This window comes from Hyperolius riggenbachi, chromosome 5 (assembly GCF_040937935.1).
Source record: "Hyperolius riggenbachi isolate aHypRig1 chromosome 5, aHypRig1.pri, whole genome shotgun sequence".
NCBI lineage: Eukaryota > Metazoa > Chordata > Amphibia > Anura > Hyperoliidae > Hyperolius > Hyperolius riggenbachi.
Genome location: NC_090650.1, coordinates 84,823,664 through 84,840,706, shown reverse-complemented (window position 1 = coordinate 84,840,706; position 17,043 = coordinate 84,823,664). Strand labels below are relative to the sequence as shown.

Below are 17,043 nucleotides of genomic sequence, written 5' to 3'. Positions count from 1 at the left end.
CCAATTAGGCTTTCTTTGGGGGGTACATTTTGCTAAGAAGTACACAAAGAGAATGCTGTGCACCTTCCTTTTGTATGTTTATTCCTTCCATCCTTCAGCCAACAACCAGCGTAAATGACATATAGAAAGACAGTGCTGTCAAACCTGGATCGATGGGGGTGCCGAGGTGAGCAGGGAAGAGGTGACCGGGGGATGTATGGACAGCACTACAGCCGTTTCACGCCGTCTGGCGCTTGTTCACGTGCGTGTGTCCGATCATGAACATTTTGCTAAGAGCCACTTTACTGTAAATGCATTTTAACAGGAAGAATAAGAAAAAAAAATGGAAAAATTCATTATTTCTCAGTTTTCAGCCATTATAGTTTTAAAATAATACATGCCTCCATAATTAAAACACTCGTATTGTATTTGCCCATATGTCCCGGTTATTACACAGTTAAAATTATGTCCCTATCACAATGTATGGCGACAATATTTTATTTGGAAATAAAGGTGCATTTTTTCCATTTTGCCTCTATCACTATTTAAAAGTTTAAAATAAAAAAATAAAAAAAAAAAATATAGAAATATTTCATCTTTACATTGATATTTAAAAAGTTTAGACCCTTAGGTAAATATTTACATGGTTTTTTTTGTTTTTTATTGTAATGTTTTTTTTTTATAGTAAACATTTTATTTGGGTAGTTTTGGGAGGGTGGGAGGTAAACAATAGATTTGTAATATAAATGTGTGTTAATTTTATTTTTTTTTCTTTCAGGTGTAGTATTACTTTTTGGCCACAAGATGGCGGCCATGAGTTTGTTTACATGACGTCACTAAGCGTAGCACACGCTTAGAGTGACGCATCGGGGAGGGAACAGCCAGAAAAAGCACAGCTTCCGAGAGAAGCTGTCGCTTTTTCAGCAGGGGAGAGGAATCCGTGATCGGGCACCATAGCCCGATACACTGATTCCGTGGCTACCGAATCCGCGGCCGGGAGTGCGCGTGCACACGCGCGGTAGCGCGCATGGTCCCTGGGCGTAGAAACTATGTCCAGGAACCAAAATAGGTTAACCACTTGAGGACCAACGCTTTACCCCCCTTAAGGACTAGCGCTATATTCTGTGATCTGTGCTGGGTGGGCTCTGCAGCCCCCAGCACAGATCAGGTAGCAGGCAGAGCGACCAGATCGCCCCCCTTTTTTCCCCCCTATGGGGATGATGTGCAGGGGGGGGTCTGATCGCTCCTGCCTGCGGTTTGCGGGGGGGGGGGCACCTCAAAGCCCCCCTCCGCGGCGACATTCCCTCCCTCTCCTACCTCCCTTCCCCGGAGATCAGAGGCTGCACAGGAACGGATCTGTCCTGTGCAGCCTCTAACAGGCTCCTGCCTGTCATGTGACAGCGATCCCCGGCCGCTGATTGGCCGGGGATCACTGATCTGGTACAACGCTGCTACTGTTAGCAGCGTTGTACGAATGTAAACAAAGCAGATTATTTCCGCTTGTGTTTACATTTAGCCTGCGAGCCGCGATCGGCGGCCCGCAGGTTATTCACGGAGCCCCCCGCCGTGAATTGACAGGAAGCAGCCGCTCGCGCGAGCGGCTGCTTTCTTATTAATTAGCCTGCAGCCGGCAACGCAGAACTGCGTCGCTGGTCCTGCAGCTGCCACTTTGCCGACGCGCGGTATGAGTGCGCGGTCGGCAAGTGGTTAAGCAACTGATAATTTGCCCAGTCTGTCTGAGCAGAACACAAGATTAAAGGCCCATTCACGCTCAACCAAACTACCTGAATGTCATCCGATTTTGGTCTGTTGGACAAGCGACTGATAACAGGAGGTTTACCCGATCTATCCAGCAGATAAACTCGCACGACTGTCGGGCTGATATGGTGCAGTTGACCACGTGTGTACAACGTTGTTTGAACAATGTACTTATTTTTAATGTGGCCATATTGTGCAGTCCGTCGTTTCACTTGCACGTGCAGTATGTAAATGAGTTGGTCGTTCAGTTGGTTAGTGTGCAGAAAATACTTAAGTTGTTAACAAAAAAGTTTGTCGTGGGGTCGGTCATGCATTTTGTTGGATGTGTGTACGTACCTTGAGACAATAGACCAGGCATGGGCAATCTTGGCCCTCCAGCTGTTGAGGAACTACAAGTCCCACAATGCATTGCAGGAGTCTGACAGCCACAGTCGTGACTCAAAGGCAAATGTATTGTGGGATTTGTAGTTCCTTAACAGCTGGAGGGCCATGTTTGCCCATGCCTGCAATAGACAGATAGTTGCTGCTGTGTAATGCCTGGTACACACAATGCAATTATCTTGTCAGATCGATTTTGAGATCAATACCGACATGCCTGAGATTATCAGATGAGAAATTTCCTGCCGATTTGATGGGAAAATTGCATCATATGTTCCAGGCATAAAGGTAGCACACACAATGGTCAACAGATATGCCCAAAAGATAGACGCTAGATCACTCTCTGACTGAAATGCAATGGAGGGGGGGGGGGGGGTCAATTTCTGGCACACATCACAAATACATTTTGAATAGATTTCAGCAACTTGTATGCAGATGGCCAATAGAGAATGCTGGAATTTATTTTAGTTGGGCGAGGTTAAGTAGCAGCCCAGTATTCTTCCCAGGCTCTTTGAGCTGGGTGCTCCACCTTGGCTGCCATCGGCTTGCCTCCTCATTCTCCTCCTGTGCTGTAAGCAGAGTTGTGCAGAGAAGAACCAACCCTACATTGCCCCTTCCTGCCCCACCCATCTACATTTTCATGCCACACAGTTGGAAAAAAATTCTGGGGAGACCACTGCAGCCGTGAAATCAAAAAGTGAGGCTAGGAACACACCAGTCAGAAACAATAGCGTTTTTGCCACCAATGAAAGTCTATGGGCCACATGTAAAATATGTGCATTTTACTTTTTTTTTTATATATATACCGTATATACTCACATATAAGCCGACCAGCGTATAAGCCGAGGTACCCACTTTTCCCTCATAAACCAGGAAAAAGTGATTGACTCGCATATAAGCTCCCTACCCAGTATAGCCCCTTCAACAGTAGCTTGATGCGCCCCCAGTGCAAGTCAGCCCCTCTCCCCATAGCCAGATGTGTCCCAAGAAAGATAAAGCTGTGTCCCTGTTCAATGCCCCGCTAACACATTGCTGGCATGCTCCGCTCCACAAGCCAGGGGACACAGGTAGTCTTGAGCAGCGCACTCTGCACACCATGTTGCAGGGGATGGGGAGCACAGAAACAGCAGGGAGCCAGCTGGCAAGAGCAGGATCACTAGTGCACAATACTTACGCTCTTCTGGCAGTAACAAAAACTGCTCCACCAACCATTCTGCTCCACTGACTCGTATATAAGCCGAAGGGGTAACTTTTCAGCACATTTTTTGTGCTGAAAAATTAGGCTTATGTGCGAGTATATAATATATAAAACGCACAAACGCATGTAAAACGCACATTATGTATTTCAGCGGAGGTGCAGAGGACTTCCTGGAGCAAAAAAAGCATCAGACCTGGAAGCTCTTCCACAGGAGGCAGGATCACAAGCAAATGGCGAGATCTTGGGAATTGATTAACAACAGCCAGCTTAATTTGTAATAGGGTATAAAATGGCCATCACTGTATGGCTGGCAGATGAATGTGCTGCATGCAGGGTTTTAATAAATAACCATACCGACTAATGACCTGTGTTCCAAAGGGTAGCATTATTAATTGTACAATAATGGAAAGGGTGAGGTCATTCTTCAAACAAATGCAACTCTCCAAATAACGTAATAGAATGAGCTTAGAATTTGTCATTTTTTTTAAGTTGGGTTGCAGCAGGAATCAGTGAGGGAAGGAGAGCTACAAAGTCAAACATGAGGGGAATGGAAGATCACATGACCTGGAGAGCAGCACCACAGAAGAGAGACCACACAACATGCCTGATTAATGTATGACAAACTACATGGTGGGGATATGCTGAAAACAAAAAGCCGAAGGTTCTTCAAAAACAGAATTTCAGCTTTAGTATAACAAAAGGGAGAGGAAATCAAATACTCACCCAGGAAGGTTCCCAATGATCCTCTTCATTCTGCAGGTGTCATTTGTGTCGCACCCCTGTAGAAGCGGTAGCACTCTTACAAGTCAGCCACTGCATCCTGTGCCTTAAGAGTGATAAGAGGATACAGGTAATGGCTCTGATGGACAATCCATCAGGGCTGTAGAGGCAGAGTCATGGAGTCTGAAGCAATGATTGGGCACCTGGAGACTGCCAATCCTACCTAATAATATGCAAATGTCTCTGCATACCATGTCTGTGTCAGTGCTTTTCCCATTATGCGCATGTGCAGGGATGCAGAGACACTGCCGAGAGCTGGGGGAATGACACGCAGCAGAGGAGGATGGGTCCAGAAGGGGGGCTGGCGTGTGCATGCGCGTGAAAGGAAGAGAGAGAGTAGTCAGGGGGGAGGGGCTCCCACAGCCTAGCGCCCTTTTTTTTTTTTTTTAAGCGGGCCTTAGGCTTAGCGCCGAATTGTAATAAAATACATTATGTTAAAATTTGCTGTTTCACAAGTAGTTAAATAAAATACTGGTGTAACAATAAAACCCAGTGCATAGGCTATTACAGCTGTAATATGATTAAACAAGTTTCAGAACGCACTGCTGCGCTACGCATTAGTGAACCCAACAGACAGTGCTGTGTATGTTATCTACTTGCGTATCGCACGCCGATGCATGTAGTGGAAATCAGATCAATAATGCGGCAGTGTGTTAAAGCCCCAAGTACTGGTTTATTTACTTTGGTTTACCACGATGCTGTTAGGGAATAAAATTAGCATCTGCCAATGAAAATTCATTTTTCTTTTCCCCAGTGCCACCCAGGAAGCCAACTCTAGTAAGATTTTCAAGTGAGCAAGGTTCACATGAGCAGAAAAAGCAAATAGAGGTTTTCCTCACCCTTCATAGGCTGTCCATATCTGTAAGCTGCCAGCATGTCCCGGACATTAGTGTGGTGCACTAATAACATGTTAAAGTTGGTACACACATGCCATTAGTGTCTCCAGGGCAACACTGTGGAGACTGATAGCCATACTGGCACGTCACAGTGGGCAGGGTAAAGGAGGGGAACAATGCACTAATGAGATTATGCAGTACTATAGATTGTTCTAAGTACTGGGGCAGCGTTATGCCTCAGATGAGTTTCATGTAGCAGGTGTATGAGGCTTTAGATGCACATTGACATAGTAATACAGTATCATTATGGTGTTATGTGAGGAAGCAAGGGGTCACATGCCTGATGGATGATAATGGCAGGAAGATAAAAAGAAGCAGTGTTCTCCCCAGAATTTTTTTTCCAGCCGGGTGGCATGAAAAAGTAGGCGGGTGGGGCTATGTGAGAGAATGCAGGGCCGGTGCTTCTGTGTGCAACTCTTCTTACAGCATAGGAGGAGGTGAACTGATGACAGCCGGGTACAGCACCTGACTAAAAGGGCCTGGGGAGAACACTGAGAAGCATGTGCAGAAGACAGGATGTATAAGGAAGTGCGACAACAAAGAACTCCCTAAATAAACATGGCTGCACCCACAAGGGCTTGAGGCAGTGGAAGAATGCCAAGAATGTGCTAGAAATGATGGCTGGCTGCACGTGTGGGCTATGGAGATGGGCAAGATAAGGTGCCGAATAAGAACATCTTTATCTAGGACACACAGGCAAGTGTGTAAAGACCACTAGCCTAAAGCCCCCTACACACACTGGATAAACCTCTGCTGAGTGGATAGTTTTAGGCCCTCCCAGTTAGAAATGTAGAATTTGTACAGCTGCCTCACAACATGTTTTGGCGATTGTGGTAGATTGCTAAATGACTATTAACGAATCATAGTCTTTTCTGTCCCCTGCACCACAGCAGGCCAATTTCTTATTTGCTGCACAGAATTCCTCTTCCCCTCTCCACAGAACAGCATACATCAGGGGTCCCCAACCTTTTCCGGCCCGGGACCGCTTTCCGACCAAATGTTTCTCCGGAGACCCGGGGGGGGGGGGGGGGTTGTTGGGGAGAAGGCGCAGGAAGGGGGTGCTAGTGGATAGTGTCGTGCGCGGCGGGTTACGGGGGAGGGGGGGCGGCGGTATGCAGCGGCATAGCTAGTATAGTTTCCCCAGTATAGGGAGTACAGTTGCCCCAGTATGGCTAATGTAGCGCCCCAGTATGGCTAATACAGCGCCCCAGTATGGCTAATACAGCGCCCCAGTATGGCTAATACAGCGCCCCAGTATGGCTAATACAGCGCCCCAGTATGGCTAATACAGCGCCCCAGTATGGCTAGTACAGCGCCCCAGTATGGCTAGTATAGTGCCCCAGTATAACTAGTATAGTGCCCCAGTATAACTAGTATAGTGCCCCAGTATAACTAGTATAGTGCCCAGTATAACTAGTATAGTGCCCAGTATAGCTAGTATAGTGCCCAGTATGGGTAGGTAGTGCCCCAGTATAGCTTGTAGTAGTAGCGGGGGGGGGGGGGGGGGGGTAGAAAGAGGACAGACCCGCGGCGCAGCTGCAAACGCCCCACGGACCGGCAGTGGGTCGCGGTCCAGGGGTTGGGGACCCCTGGCATACATCACTCTATATAGCCAAGTAGCATGTCTGTACTATTCCCCAAATATTCACCTTAAAGCAAACCTGAACTGAAAATTACAAGCAAAAACAAACATACACACGTCATACTTGCCTCCCGCATAGTCTACTCATCAATCTCTTTCTCCTCTCCTGTGTCCTGTTTGTCCACTGGGATCAATGTAAATCTCCATCCTTCATTTTGAAAATGGCTATTTCCCCATAACAGCTTCCTGGTCAGCACACTGTTAAAGAGATTCTGTAACGAAAAAAGTTCCCCTGGGGGATACTAACTTCAGTAGGGGGAAGCCTCTGGACCCCATCGAGACTTTCCCCGTCGTCCTGTGTCCCACGGTGGTCTCGCTGCAGCCCACGGAATGCACAGGCGACAACTGTCGGACTGTGCAATATTTACCTTTTCTGTCTCCAGCGGGGGCGCAGTTGCGGCTCTTCCCCCAGAGATAGGCGAAAAAAGCCGATCTCCGTCGGGTCCGCTCTACTGCGCAGGGGCAGGAGACTTGCGCCTGCGCAGTAGAGCAGCCCAACAGCGATCGGCTATTTCCGCCTATCTCCGAGCAGAGAGCCGATACTGCGCCTGCGCTGGAGCCGGGAAGGTAGATATTTACATCGCTGTTGTTCGGGGAGCTTTATCGCCGCCACCGTGGGACACTAGAGGACAGGGGAAGCCTCAATAGGATCCGGAGGCTTCCCCCACCCAAGGCGAGTACCCCCAGGGGAAATTTTTTCGTTACAGATTTTCTTTAAACTGTAACACTGTCCACTTGAGCCATTATCCACTTGAGCCACTTGAAACAAACATTACCTTGCACATCAGTTGTCCTTTCAGTTATAACTGACGGCAACTGATATATTTCAGTTCTGACAAAATGTTGTCAGAACTGAAAGGAATCATTGGAAGAAGAAAATGGTGAGCTTTTGAGTGGAACTGATGGTGAGGTAAGTATGTAATACTAATTTGCAGCTACACCATGTGTTTATTTTAAAGGACAACTGTAGGAAGGTTGCCATGTTTTTTTTTTCCTTTTGTGCAATACCAGTTGCCTGGCTGTCCTGCTGATCCTCTGTATCTAATACTTTTAGCCATAGACCCTGAACAAGCATAGAGCAGATCAGATGATTCAGACTTTAATGTCGGAACTGACAAGATTAGCTGCATGCTGGTTCCCGGTGTTATGCAGACATTACTGCATCCAAATATATCAACAGGGCTGCCAGGCATCTAGTATTGCACAAAAGTGGAAAAAAACATAGCAGCCTCCCTACAGTTGTCCTTTAAATACATTTTTCCTGGTTCAGGTTCACTTTAAAGACCGATTCACAATCATGAAGGGTAAATGAAAGGGAGTGTACCCATCAAGCATGAGTCTACATTACATAAACTAAGTTTAGATATACAATTTTTATAAATAGATAGGTTCACAGTGCTGCATTACGTCATAACGCAGGTTGTTCAACGTAGAAAATACATTATGAAGTAAATGCATCGGACAGAATGCATGCGGCGCAATGTGAGTCAACAGCCTGTGGTATAATGCAGATTCTGCTTTGCGTTTGTGCAAATATATGCACTGACGCACTCTATACTTGTCTATGGTAACGCTGACATGTGTTAATAGTTGCGTTGCTAGTTGCGTTGCATCACACTATTTTATAGTAGTCATTAAATATGCGCACATCTGTTTTTTTTCTTTTAATGCAGAGCTTTATACTTTCAAATGCGTGAAACACACATCTATGGAGCAATTTTCCCTTCTCATTCCTCTGTTACACTGCATGCCACCGCAACTACATTACATCCTACTTTGAATAGCATTTTAACTCCGCTGTGTGGCAATGCATTGCGCTTCTCCACTGTGAACCTATCCTGAGGAGGCTGCCCCAGTACCTAGTTTACTAGGACACCAAGTATATTCTACCTCATCCATGTAATAGAAGGCTGAATTCACAGTGGTCAGTTGCATAATGCACATGTTAAAATAAACGTGAACTGCAATGGAGACTAGGCATATACTTTAATACAAAGCCTGCATGTGGCGTTAGAATAACGCCATCAGTTACAACGCAGAGGTGTGAACAACCTGATAGGATTATAAGGGCAGTGAGTTGACATGCAGAATTATTCTGCAACGCAACTGATGCACTGTAAAGAAGGCCTGGGGGGGTAGCAGATTTTGAATACTATGGACAGATTGTGTAGATAAGCTCTCACACTCTATGGAAGTGGTATAATTGGCCAATCAAGGCTGGATTTGTTTACAGACTTTGGCATGAACAGCAAATAGCAGTACACACCACTGTCTCTCCCTGAATTATAGGAAATAAACCACAATGGCCTCGATTCATAAAGCATTTCCGCATGAGGAAATGCAGAAAGCCGCTCGCTTTACCGACCACACAGCAAAATATGTATTCATAAAGGCTTTTTCCGCATGAAAAGCCGACATCCACGAGCAGAGTGATCAATCACCGCCTTGCGCGGTGATTATCACAGCAAAAGTAACAAATGTCAATTCATAAAGATTAGAGGTAGCGGTATGCGGACGGGTATTACCGCTACCTCTGATGTGGCGAGAAGCGTGCGGAATCCGTTGCAGTGAATGGGACAGACCTCCCAAGCAGCTGCAGAGAGAACACCGCACGGAGGGATTCCGCCTGCTTCTCCGGCTTCCGCATGTCTCCCGACAGCCTAACGCCTGCCTACAGCGGAGTATCTCCGCACGCCTGTCACAACAGGAAACATTTTTATGAATTAACACCCTGAAGGCGGAAATACCGACAGCGGTGTTTCCCCGCTCCACTTTCCCCGCTCGCAGGCTCTTTTATGAATCGAGGCCAATGCCATTGCTGGTTGGAAATATTGGAGGCTGAGTGGTTACATGAAAAATAAGCAATTAAGATAAATATTGCCGCTACTTCAGACAACAGTTTGGCGGTGAGGAGCCGAAGCCTGGGGATGGCCTTTAAAGAGAACCCGAGGTGGGTTTGAAGAAAATTATCTGCATACAGATGCTGGATCTGCCTATACAGCCCAGCCTCTGTTGCTATCTCAAACCCCCCTAAGGTCCCCCTGCACTCTGCAATCCCTCATAAATCACAGACGAGCTGCTGACAAACAGCTGGTCAGAGCTGGCTGTGTTTATCTCTATAGTGTCAGTCTGCTGCTCTCCCCGCCTCCTGCAGAACTCCAGTCCCCACCTGCATCCCTTGCCTCCCTGCTGATTGGAGGGAAGGGACGGGGGCAGGGACCGGAGCTATGCAGGAGGCGGAGGAGCAGCTGAGACTGACACTACAGATGTAAACACAGCCTCACAGCACGGCTGTGATTTATGAGGGATTGCAGAGTGCAGGGGGGGACCTTAGGGGGGTTTGGGATAGCAACAGAGGCTGGGCTGTATAGGCAGATCCAGCCTCTGTATGCAGATAACATTCTTTAAACACACCTCGGGTTCTCTTTAAAGTGGATAAAAACACTTTAGCAATACGCAAAGAACTCATGCTGGGAATACACAATGAGATTTTGCAGTAGATTTACTGTCCAATCGTTTTTCCAATCAATTTTGCGATCAATTTCCATTCACTTCTATGAGAAATCTATCAGAAAAATGATCGCAAAAATCAGATCAGACCTGTGGGAAATTATGGAACCATCTATCTGCCAAAAAATGTCATAGTGTATTCCCAGCATCAGATTACATTAGTGCCTGCATCTCTACTAAGCAGATGTTGGAGGTTTGACAAATCTTGCCTCTCACCCCATCTATTTGTGCTCCATCTGCTGTATTCGTGAAGAGGCCAGAGGATGATATCAGTGGTATCACGCTCAAGGTGGCCACACACCATACAATTTTTTAAATATATGTTCAATTCAAGATTTGCAATCAATTTTTATGACTGATTGTGACATTTCAAAAATATGACCAACATACCACACGTGATCAATTTTGCCCCAATTATAATAAAAATGATTAAAAACTGAGAAAATTGGTAGGGTATGTATATTAATTCACACACACACACACAACCTCTGAATATGTTTTGATGTTCATATAGTTATGTTTTGACATTGAATTGTTTGTGAACATGAGTGATACTCACAAAACCTGCCTTACACTATGTCCTCTGACACTTTGTTTTCAGCTGTATGCTCCTTTTTGATTGGCCTGATGAAGCGGGATTGAGCCCGTGAAACGCGTTGCCTATTTTACTGTGGAGTATAAATAAATTGTTGTTTGACTGTTGATGCCACAGTCCTTCCTTTGTTTGCTTTGTCTGCATGGATGGGATAGGCTCACCACTGCCCCATCGGTTTTAAGCTCATTTAAGTGACTTTTATTCTATTGGCGCCTCTGGAAAGCTTACACACACACACACACACACACACACACACACACACACACACAGAAAAACTGAAGAAAATTTTCCAGCATACCAGATCGATAAAACAAACAAAAAAAAAAAAAGTTATTGTTTTAGGCTAGTTACACACCAGGACGTTGCGTTTAGGGGACATTATAGGGCACATAACATGCCCCTAACGCAACGCCTGGTGCTCTCTGGTGTGGAAGTTGGAGTGAGCCGCATTGTGCAGCTCACTCTGGCGTTCGTGATGCGTACTCTTGAACGCATGCGGCATCACGTGGTCCCGCCCGGCCAATCGCCGCACAGAGCGGCCGCTCCAGGAAGTAAACACTGCACGTCACTGAGTGCAGTGAATATTAATTAGCCATGTGCCTGGCCGCTCTCCCCTCCTCCCCAACATGACTGAGTATGTGCAAACAGTCTAACATGGCTTAGCCGCGTAGAACGCACAGCATGCAGCACTTTGCTGCGTTACAATGTAATGCAACGTGGGCAGTGTGAACAGCCCACTTGTGTTACATTGCTGTGCGTTGGGGGAGCGTTACAGGCGCACTAACGTGCGCCTGTAACGTCCCTGTGTGCAAGAAGCCTTATCGAATTGCCGTAAAATTGGATCATTTTAGTGCATCGTGTGTGTGTGTGTGGCCACCATTACAGTTAATGGGATCCACTGAGACTCAGAGGCAGATTGTTTGAACAAGCACCAAACACAAGGACTGGTCTCAAAATCCTAGAATGTAACAGTGAGTAAAGCTAGCCAAACACCGATTTTTACCTGTAGATTCAATCACACTAATCAAAACTGCCAGTCATCAAAGATGCAACGAGCTGAACCGATCGTAATTTCCATTGATTTGTGGCAAAAATGGATTGAAATGACAATTGGACGGTTAATATCAGTGGGACGTGACGGTAGATTGACGGCCCATAGCCTTGCACTGTATCAAATAGGGGTTTGATCCCTCTCGGATCAGATGTACATCAGAGAGCGACTTATCTGTTTGCTACAATGGGTAGAAATCTAAACAGGCATGGCTACTTTTACACTATTTGTACAGGGAAATAGTAAAGGAATAAAAGTTTGTCAAAAGCCTAGTCCCGGTTATCCAGGACTCAACCAACAAGCACAAATCTCTGGCAGTACTCAGTGGTGAAGACCAACTTCTTATGCTGGGAATACACGGTTCGTTTTAAAGGTTATTAGATAGTTCGATAGATCATTTCCAACATGTCCAATCTCCCTTTCGATCCTTTCGCCGCTCGATTTCAGATAGAAGTGAATGGAAAAAGATAAGAAAAACGCGCTGAAGATAAAAGAATCATCTGCAGAATCGAGCAGCAAAAAAAAAAAAAAAAAACGAGAGGAGAATCGAGCTCCAGAAAGGAACCGTGTATTCCCAGCATTAAGCAGTTTGTGGGCTTTGCTGAGCTTACACTGGGTTCCATAGCTCTCCTAAGGATAATAGCCTTTCAGTTACTGTATTTTAATATTTAAAGGGAGTCTGAAGCGATTTTAAAAACAAAAAAAACATACCCAAGGAGAGGAAAGGCTCTGGGTCCTATAGAGCCTTCCCGTTCTCACGGTCCCCGCAGGTTCCCCTGTTAGTCTACAATCGATCACACTTATCCGGCATCAGCCGATCCCTGCTGGATAGCTGAGACCCCTTATTCATCTATTTTTCATATTTTATCATTGCTCTTTTCAGCACTACTGCAGGGTACCGTAACTGAACCACAGATGAAGTTTTTGTACTTACAGTTTAAGCTCTGTAGTGGAGAATTACTGTTGTATGCACTGTAATAGGAATGTGAGCTAAGAACGTATATAAACAAGAGTCCATGCTGAATACTTGAGAAGCTTACAACTCAGACTATTTGGCAAACATCTGTTATGTCAAAAAGTACATAACATATGTGAAGAGTCATTGTAAAAACACATTACATCTCAAGAGATGAGAACCTTAAGAGGTCACCAGCTGTGTTTTAATGCTAGAGTTTTACTCCTTATAACATTGGGGGGGGGGAATAAAGTAAGGAAATAGAAATGCAGTAGGTTGTTGAGTCAATTCAGAAGCATTCCACAATAGCCTTCTAGTAATCAGTAAAGCAGTATTTTTCTGCACACAAAGCCTCGTAGTTATCATTGCCAAGTTTAATTTAGGACTAGTCTACATGGATCTTTGAAATCAATGGGTTCACTGCCTGATAGAGTATAGGGCTGGCTGGCAGTGGCATGGTGCTTGAACAACCCTTTTTATAAACAAGAGTGGATGGCAACTGCCTGCCAAAAATCATGTACAGCGTTTATTCACCCATGGTAACCACACTGCCTGTCAACCACTATCACACATAGGGCTGTGGTGTCAGTACAAAAATCATCTGACTTCAGTTTATGAAACCACCGACTGCAGGTACCCAAAATTGCTCCGACTCCTCTGTAGTTATCGGCTGCCTTGGCCGGGTTTAATCTAGCATGTGTACGTAACTGAACTCATTACGGACTTGTCACAGTCCAATACAACTCCTCTCCATCTCAAACACTCCTCCACTTTTATTGTCATAATGTCAACCTCAGCATACATCGCACCACCACACTGCCCCTTATTTTCTTCGTCTGAACAAGTGTCTAAACCACCACCCTGTGCCCAATAGGAGTAATGTAGGACAATTATCTGGTGCTGAATCTACCCACTCCATCAGCACAACCTGATACATTTCTCAGAAGGAAGTGGCAAGTTTACTTAAAATGATCTGCTAAAAGTCTATGATCAGCAACATTTGACAGTTCATCTCCTGGATCTAAATCTTTATTTCGCCAAGCACCACTGGGTCGTGCCCGGAATTGGGCTTGGCACATACAGGGTACAAGTATAGGATAGGACACCAAAATACAGAATATATCAGAAGGAACAGAACACATGCTGAGAAAAAACAAAAAAGACCAAATTACTTACGGTAACGTCTTTTCCAGTAGTCGCGAAGACAGCACCCCTAATGAGACTTGTCTCCCTCCAACACACGGACAGGAATCTGCAAAAGATTTAAATTTGCATAATAGGCGGCCCCAGTATATAAGGCATTAGTCATCAATTACCTTCAGTTCTATACAAAAGACACGGACACCGTAATAATGCTCATATAATCTTTAATCTCTTTTTTCTTTTTTTTTTTTTTTTTTTTACCCAGGGTGGGTTGTAGGGGTGCTGTCTTCGCGACTACTGGAAAAGACGTTACCGTAAGTAATTTGGTCTTTCCCAGTACGTCAGCTCAGACAGCACCCCTAATGAGACGATATACACGATATATAAATTCAGGGAGGGACTACAGCCTGCAGAACTTTTCTGCCAAAGGATAGGTCAGAATTAGCCAAAACATTAAGCCTATAGTGCTTCACGAACGTGTTCTGGCTGGACCAGGTTGCTGCCCTGCATATCTGCTCTATCGAGGCTCCTGCCCTCTCTGCCCATGAAGTTGATACAGCTCTCGTGGAATGTGCTTTTACTGGGAAGGACAGCCGCCTGCCCTGTATTTGATAAGCTTCAGTAATCGCTTGTTTGATCCATCTTGCAAGCGTTGGTTTAGAAGCTTTACTTCCCCTGGCATTCCCTGAGAAGATTACAAACATTGCCTCGGTCTTCCTCCAGGATTTAGTCCTTTCCAGGTATTGAAGCAAGCATCTTCGAACATCTAAACAATGAAGCGTCCTTTCTTTGTCATTCGCTGGATTATCACAAAAGGAAGGAATGAACAATTCTTGCGATCTGTGAAACTTAGATACTACTTTAGGCAAAAAGGCAATGTCCAATCGCAGGGTGATCCTATCCTCTGAGACCACACAATACGGCTCTTTTATGGATAGGGCCTGCAACTCTCCCAATCTTCTTGCGGTTGTGATTGCCAAGAGGAATGATGTCTTTAAGGATAAAAACTTATCAGATGCTTGTTCTAAAGGTTCAAATGGAGGTTTACATAAACCTTGCAACACAATATTCAAGTCCCAAGGAGGTATCCTTGTTCTCACCACAGGCTTAATTCTCTTTAATGCCTCAAAGAAACGTATAACCAACTCCTCCTGGGCTAATCTTCTCTCCAGGAAAACGCTCAGAGCAGACGTCTGGACTTTTAGGGTGCTGGTACTGAGCCCCTTCTGGAACCCAGATTGTAAAAATTCCAGGACTGAAGCCAGGGAATTGTTGACCATTGATCTCTCAACACACCACTCATTAAAGATCTTCCAGGTTTTCTGATAGATCTGACGAGTCACCTTCTTCCTACTCTGGATTAAAGTGCCAGCCAATTCATCTGAGAAACCTCTTGCCTTTAACAATCCCCATTCAGGTTCCATGCCGTAAGATGCAGAAGCTCCGGATTTTGATGAAAGAATGGCCCCTGAGACAGAAGCTCCGGATGAGGAGGAAGATTGATTGGTTCTGATACCCTCAAGGCTTGAAGTAACGTGAACCAGGGTCTTTTTGGCCAGAATGGCGCAATCAGAATAACACGTGCTTGGTCCTGTATAATCTTGTTCAAAACCCTGGATAACAGCGGTATTGGAGGAAACGCATACATCAAATGGAAGCCCCAATTCACTGAGAAGGCGTCCACTGCCCAAGGATTGTCCTTCGGGTGGAGGGAACAGAATTTCCGACACCTGGCATTCTCCTTCCTTGCGAATAAGTCTATCTCCGGACATCCCCAATGAGATGTAATTTCCCGAAGAATCTGAGGATTGACTGACCATTCGTTCTGATCCAAAGCTTCCCGACTTAACAAGTCTGCCAGGTGATTTGAGGTCCCTTTCAAGTGGACTGCCCTCAACGATTCCAGATTTGCTTCCGCCCATCTGAGAATGCGACCCGATTGGCACCACAGCAGGTGACTCCTTGTTCCTCCTTGACGGTTCACATAAGCCACCACACTGCTGTTGTCTGATCTTATTAGAACATGATGGCCCTGGATCTGGCTGCTGAAAAACTGTAAGGCCTGCCATACTGCTTCGAGCTCCCTGCTGTTGGAGGAGCTTGATTTCATCTGGTTTGACCACTGACCCTGAGCTGGTCGAAAGTCCATGTGGGCCCCCCATCCCCACGCACTGGCATCCGTCGTTATCGTCGTCTGAGATGGATAATTCCAGAGACGACCCACGGATAGATGCTTCTTGATCTGCCACCACATCAAGGATACCTTGATACTGTGAGGAATCATCACCGCCTTGTCTAGGGAACTTGATCTCCTGTTCCAGTTCTTTAGAATCCACACTTGTAATTCCCTTGAGTGCAGCTGGCCCCACTGAACTGCCGGGAATGAGGCTGTTAAGTGACCCAATGTGGCCATGGCCCTTCTCAGCGAGACTGATCTTGATTTCTGAAAAGAAAGAACAGTATTTAGTATAGAAGAAATCTTCTTATCAGTCAGAAAAATTCTTTCATTAACAGTGTCAATGTTGAACCCTAGATATTCCATAGATTGACAAGGGGTCAGAGAGGATTTCTCCCAGTTGACAAGCCAACCCAGGGACTGAAGGAATGAGAGACATGAGTCCAAATGGGCATACAGTAACCTCTCAGAGGAACCCCAAAGCAATAAGTCATCCAAATAGGCAATAACATTAACAGACTTCAGTCTTAGAACTGCTAAGACCTCTGACATGACTTTAGTAAACAACCAGGGCGCAGAGGATAGCCCGAAAGGAAGAGCATTAAATTGAAAATGTCTTACCTTTCCGTCCAACTGGACTGCAAATCTGAGGAATTGCTGAGAGGAGAGATGAATGGGAATATGCAGGTACGCATCTTTCAGATCCAGAGATGCAAGGAAACTGTCCTTCTGTAAAAGATGAATCACAGAAATAATGTTGTTCATTCTGAACTTCCTGTACTTTACTGACTTGTTTAGACCTTTTAAGTTGAGAATGAAGCGAAAGCCTCCTTGTGACTTTGGAACAAGAAATACTGGAGAGTAAAACCCCCGGCCCCTTTGACATGAGGGGACCTCCCGAATTACCCTTTTGAGAAGCAAGGATTTTACTTCGGCCTGAAGGGCTAGTTGTTTTGTATGTCCTAATGGCAGAGGAGTGACA

At 45.5% G+C, this 17,043-nt stretch overlaps 1 protein-coding gene and 1 long non-coding RNA gene across 3 annotated transcripts in view; one reads left to right on the top strand and one right to left on the bottom strand.

Annotated features, from left to right (window-relative positions):
* LOC137518292 (uncharacterized) overlaps positions 1-3,675 on the top strand; it is a 31,307-nt gene extending 27,632 nt beyond the window's left edge. The window contains exon 2 of the long non-coding RNA XR_011020778.1: positions 3,465-3,675. This is a non-coding gene — a long non-coding RNA (uncharacterized lncRNA). The remainder of the gene's footprint in view (positions 1-3,464) is intronic.
* OXSR1 (oxidative stress responsive kinase 1) overlaps positions 1-17,043 on the bottom strand; it is a 191,544-nt gene that overhangs the window by 156,615 nt on the left and 17,886 nt on the right. Inside the window, exon 1 of one of the 2 annotated variants that reach the window (XM_068235947.1) lies at positions 145-260. The exons of the other annotated variant lie outside the window; for it this stretch is intronic. The gene's annotated coding sequence lies outside the window, so the exon portion shown is untranslated. Of the gene's footprint in view, positions 1-144; positions 261-17,043 lie in introns of those variants that run through there. 2 annotated transcript variants of the gene reach the window in all.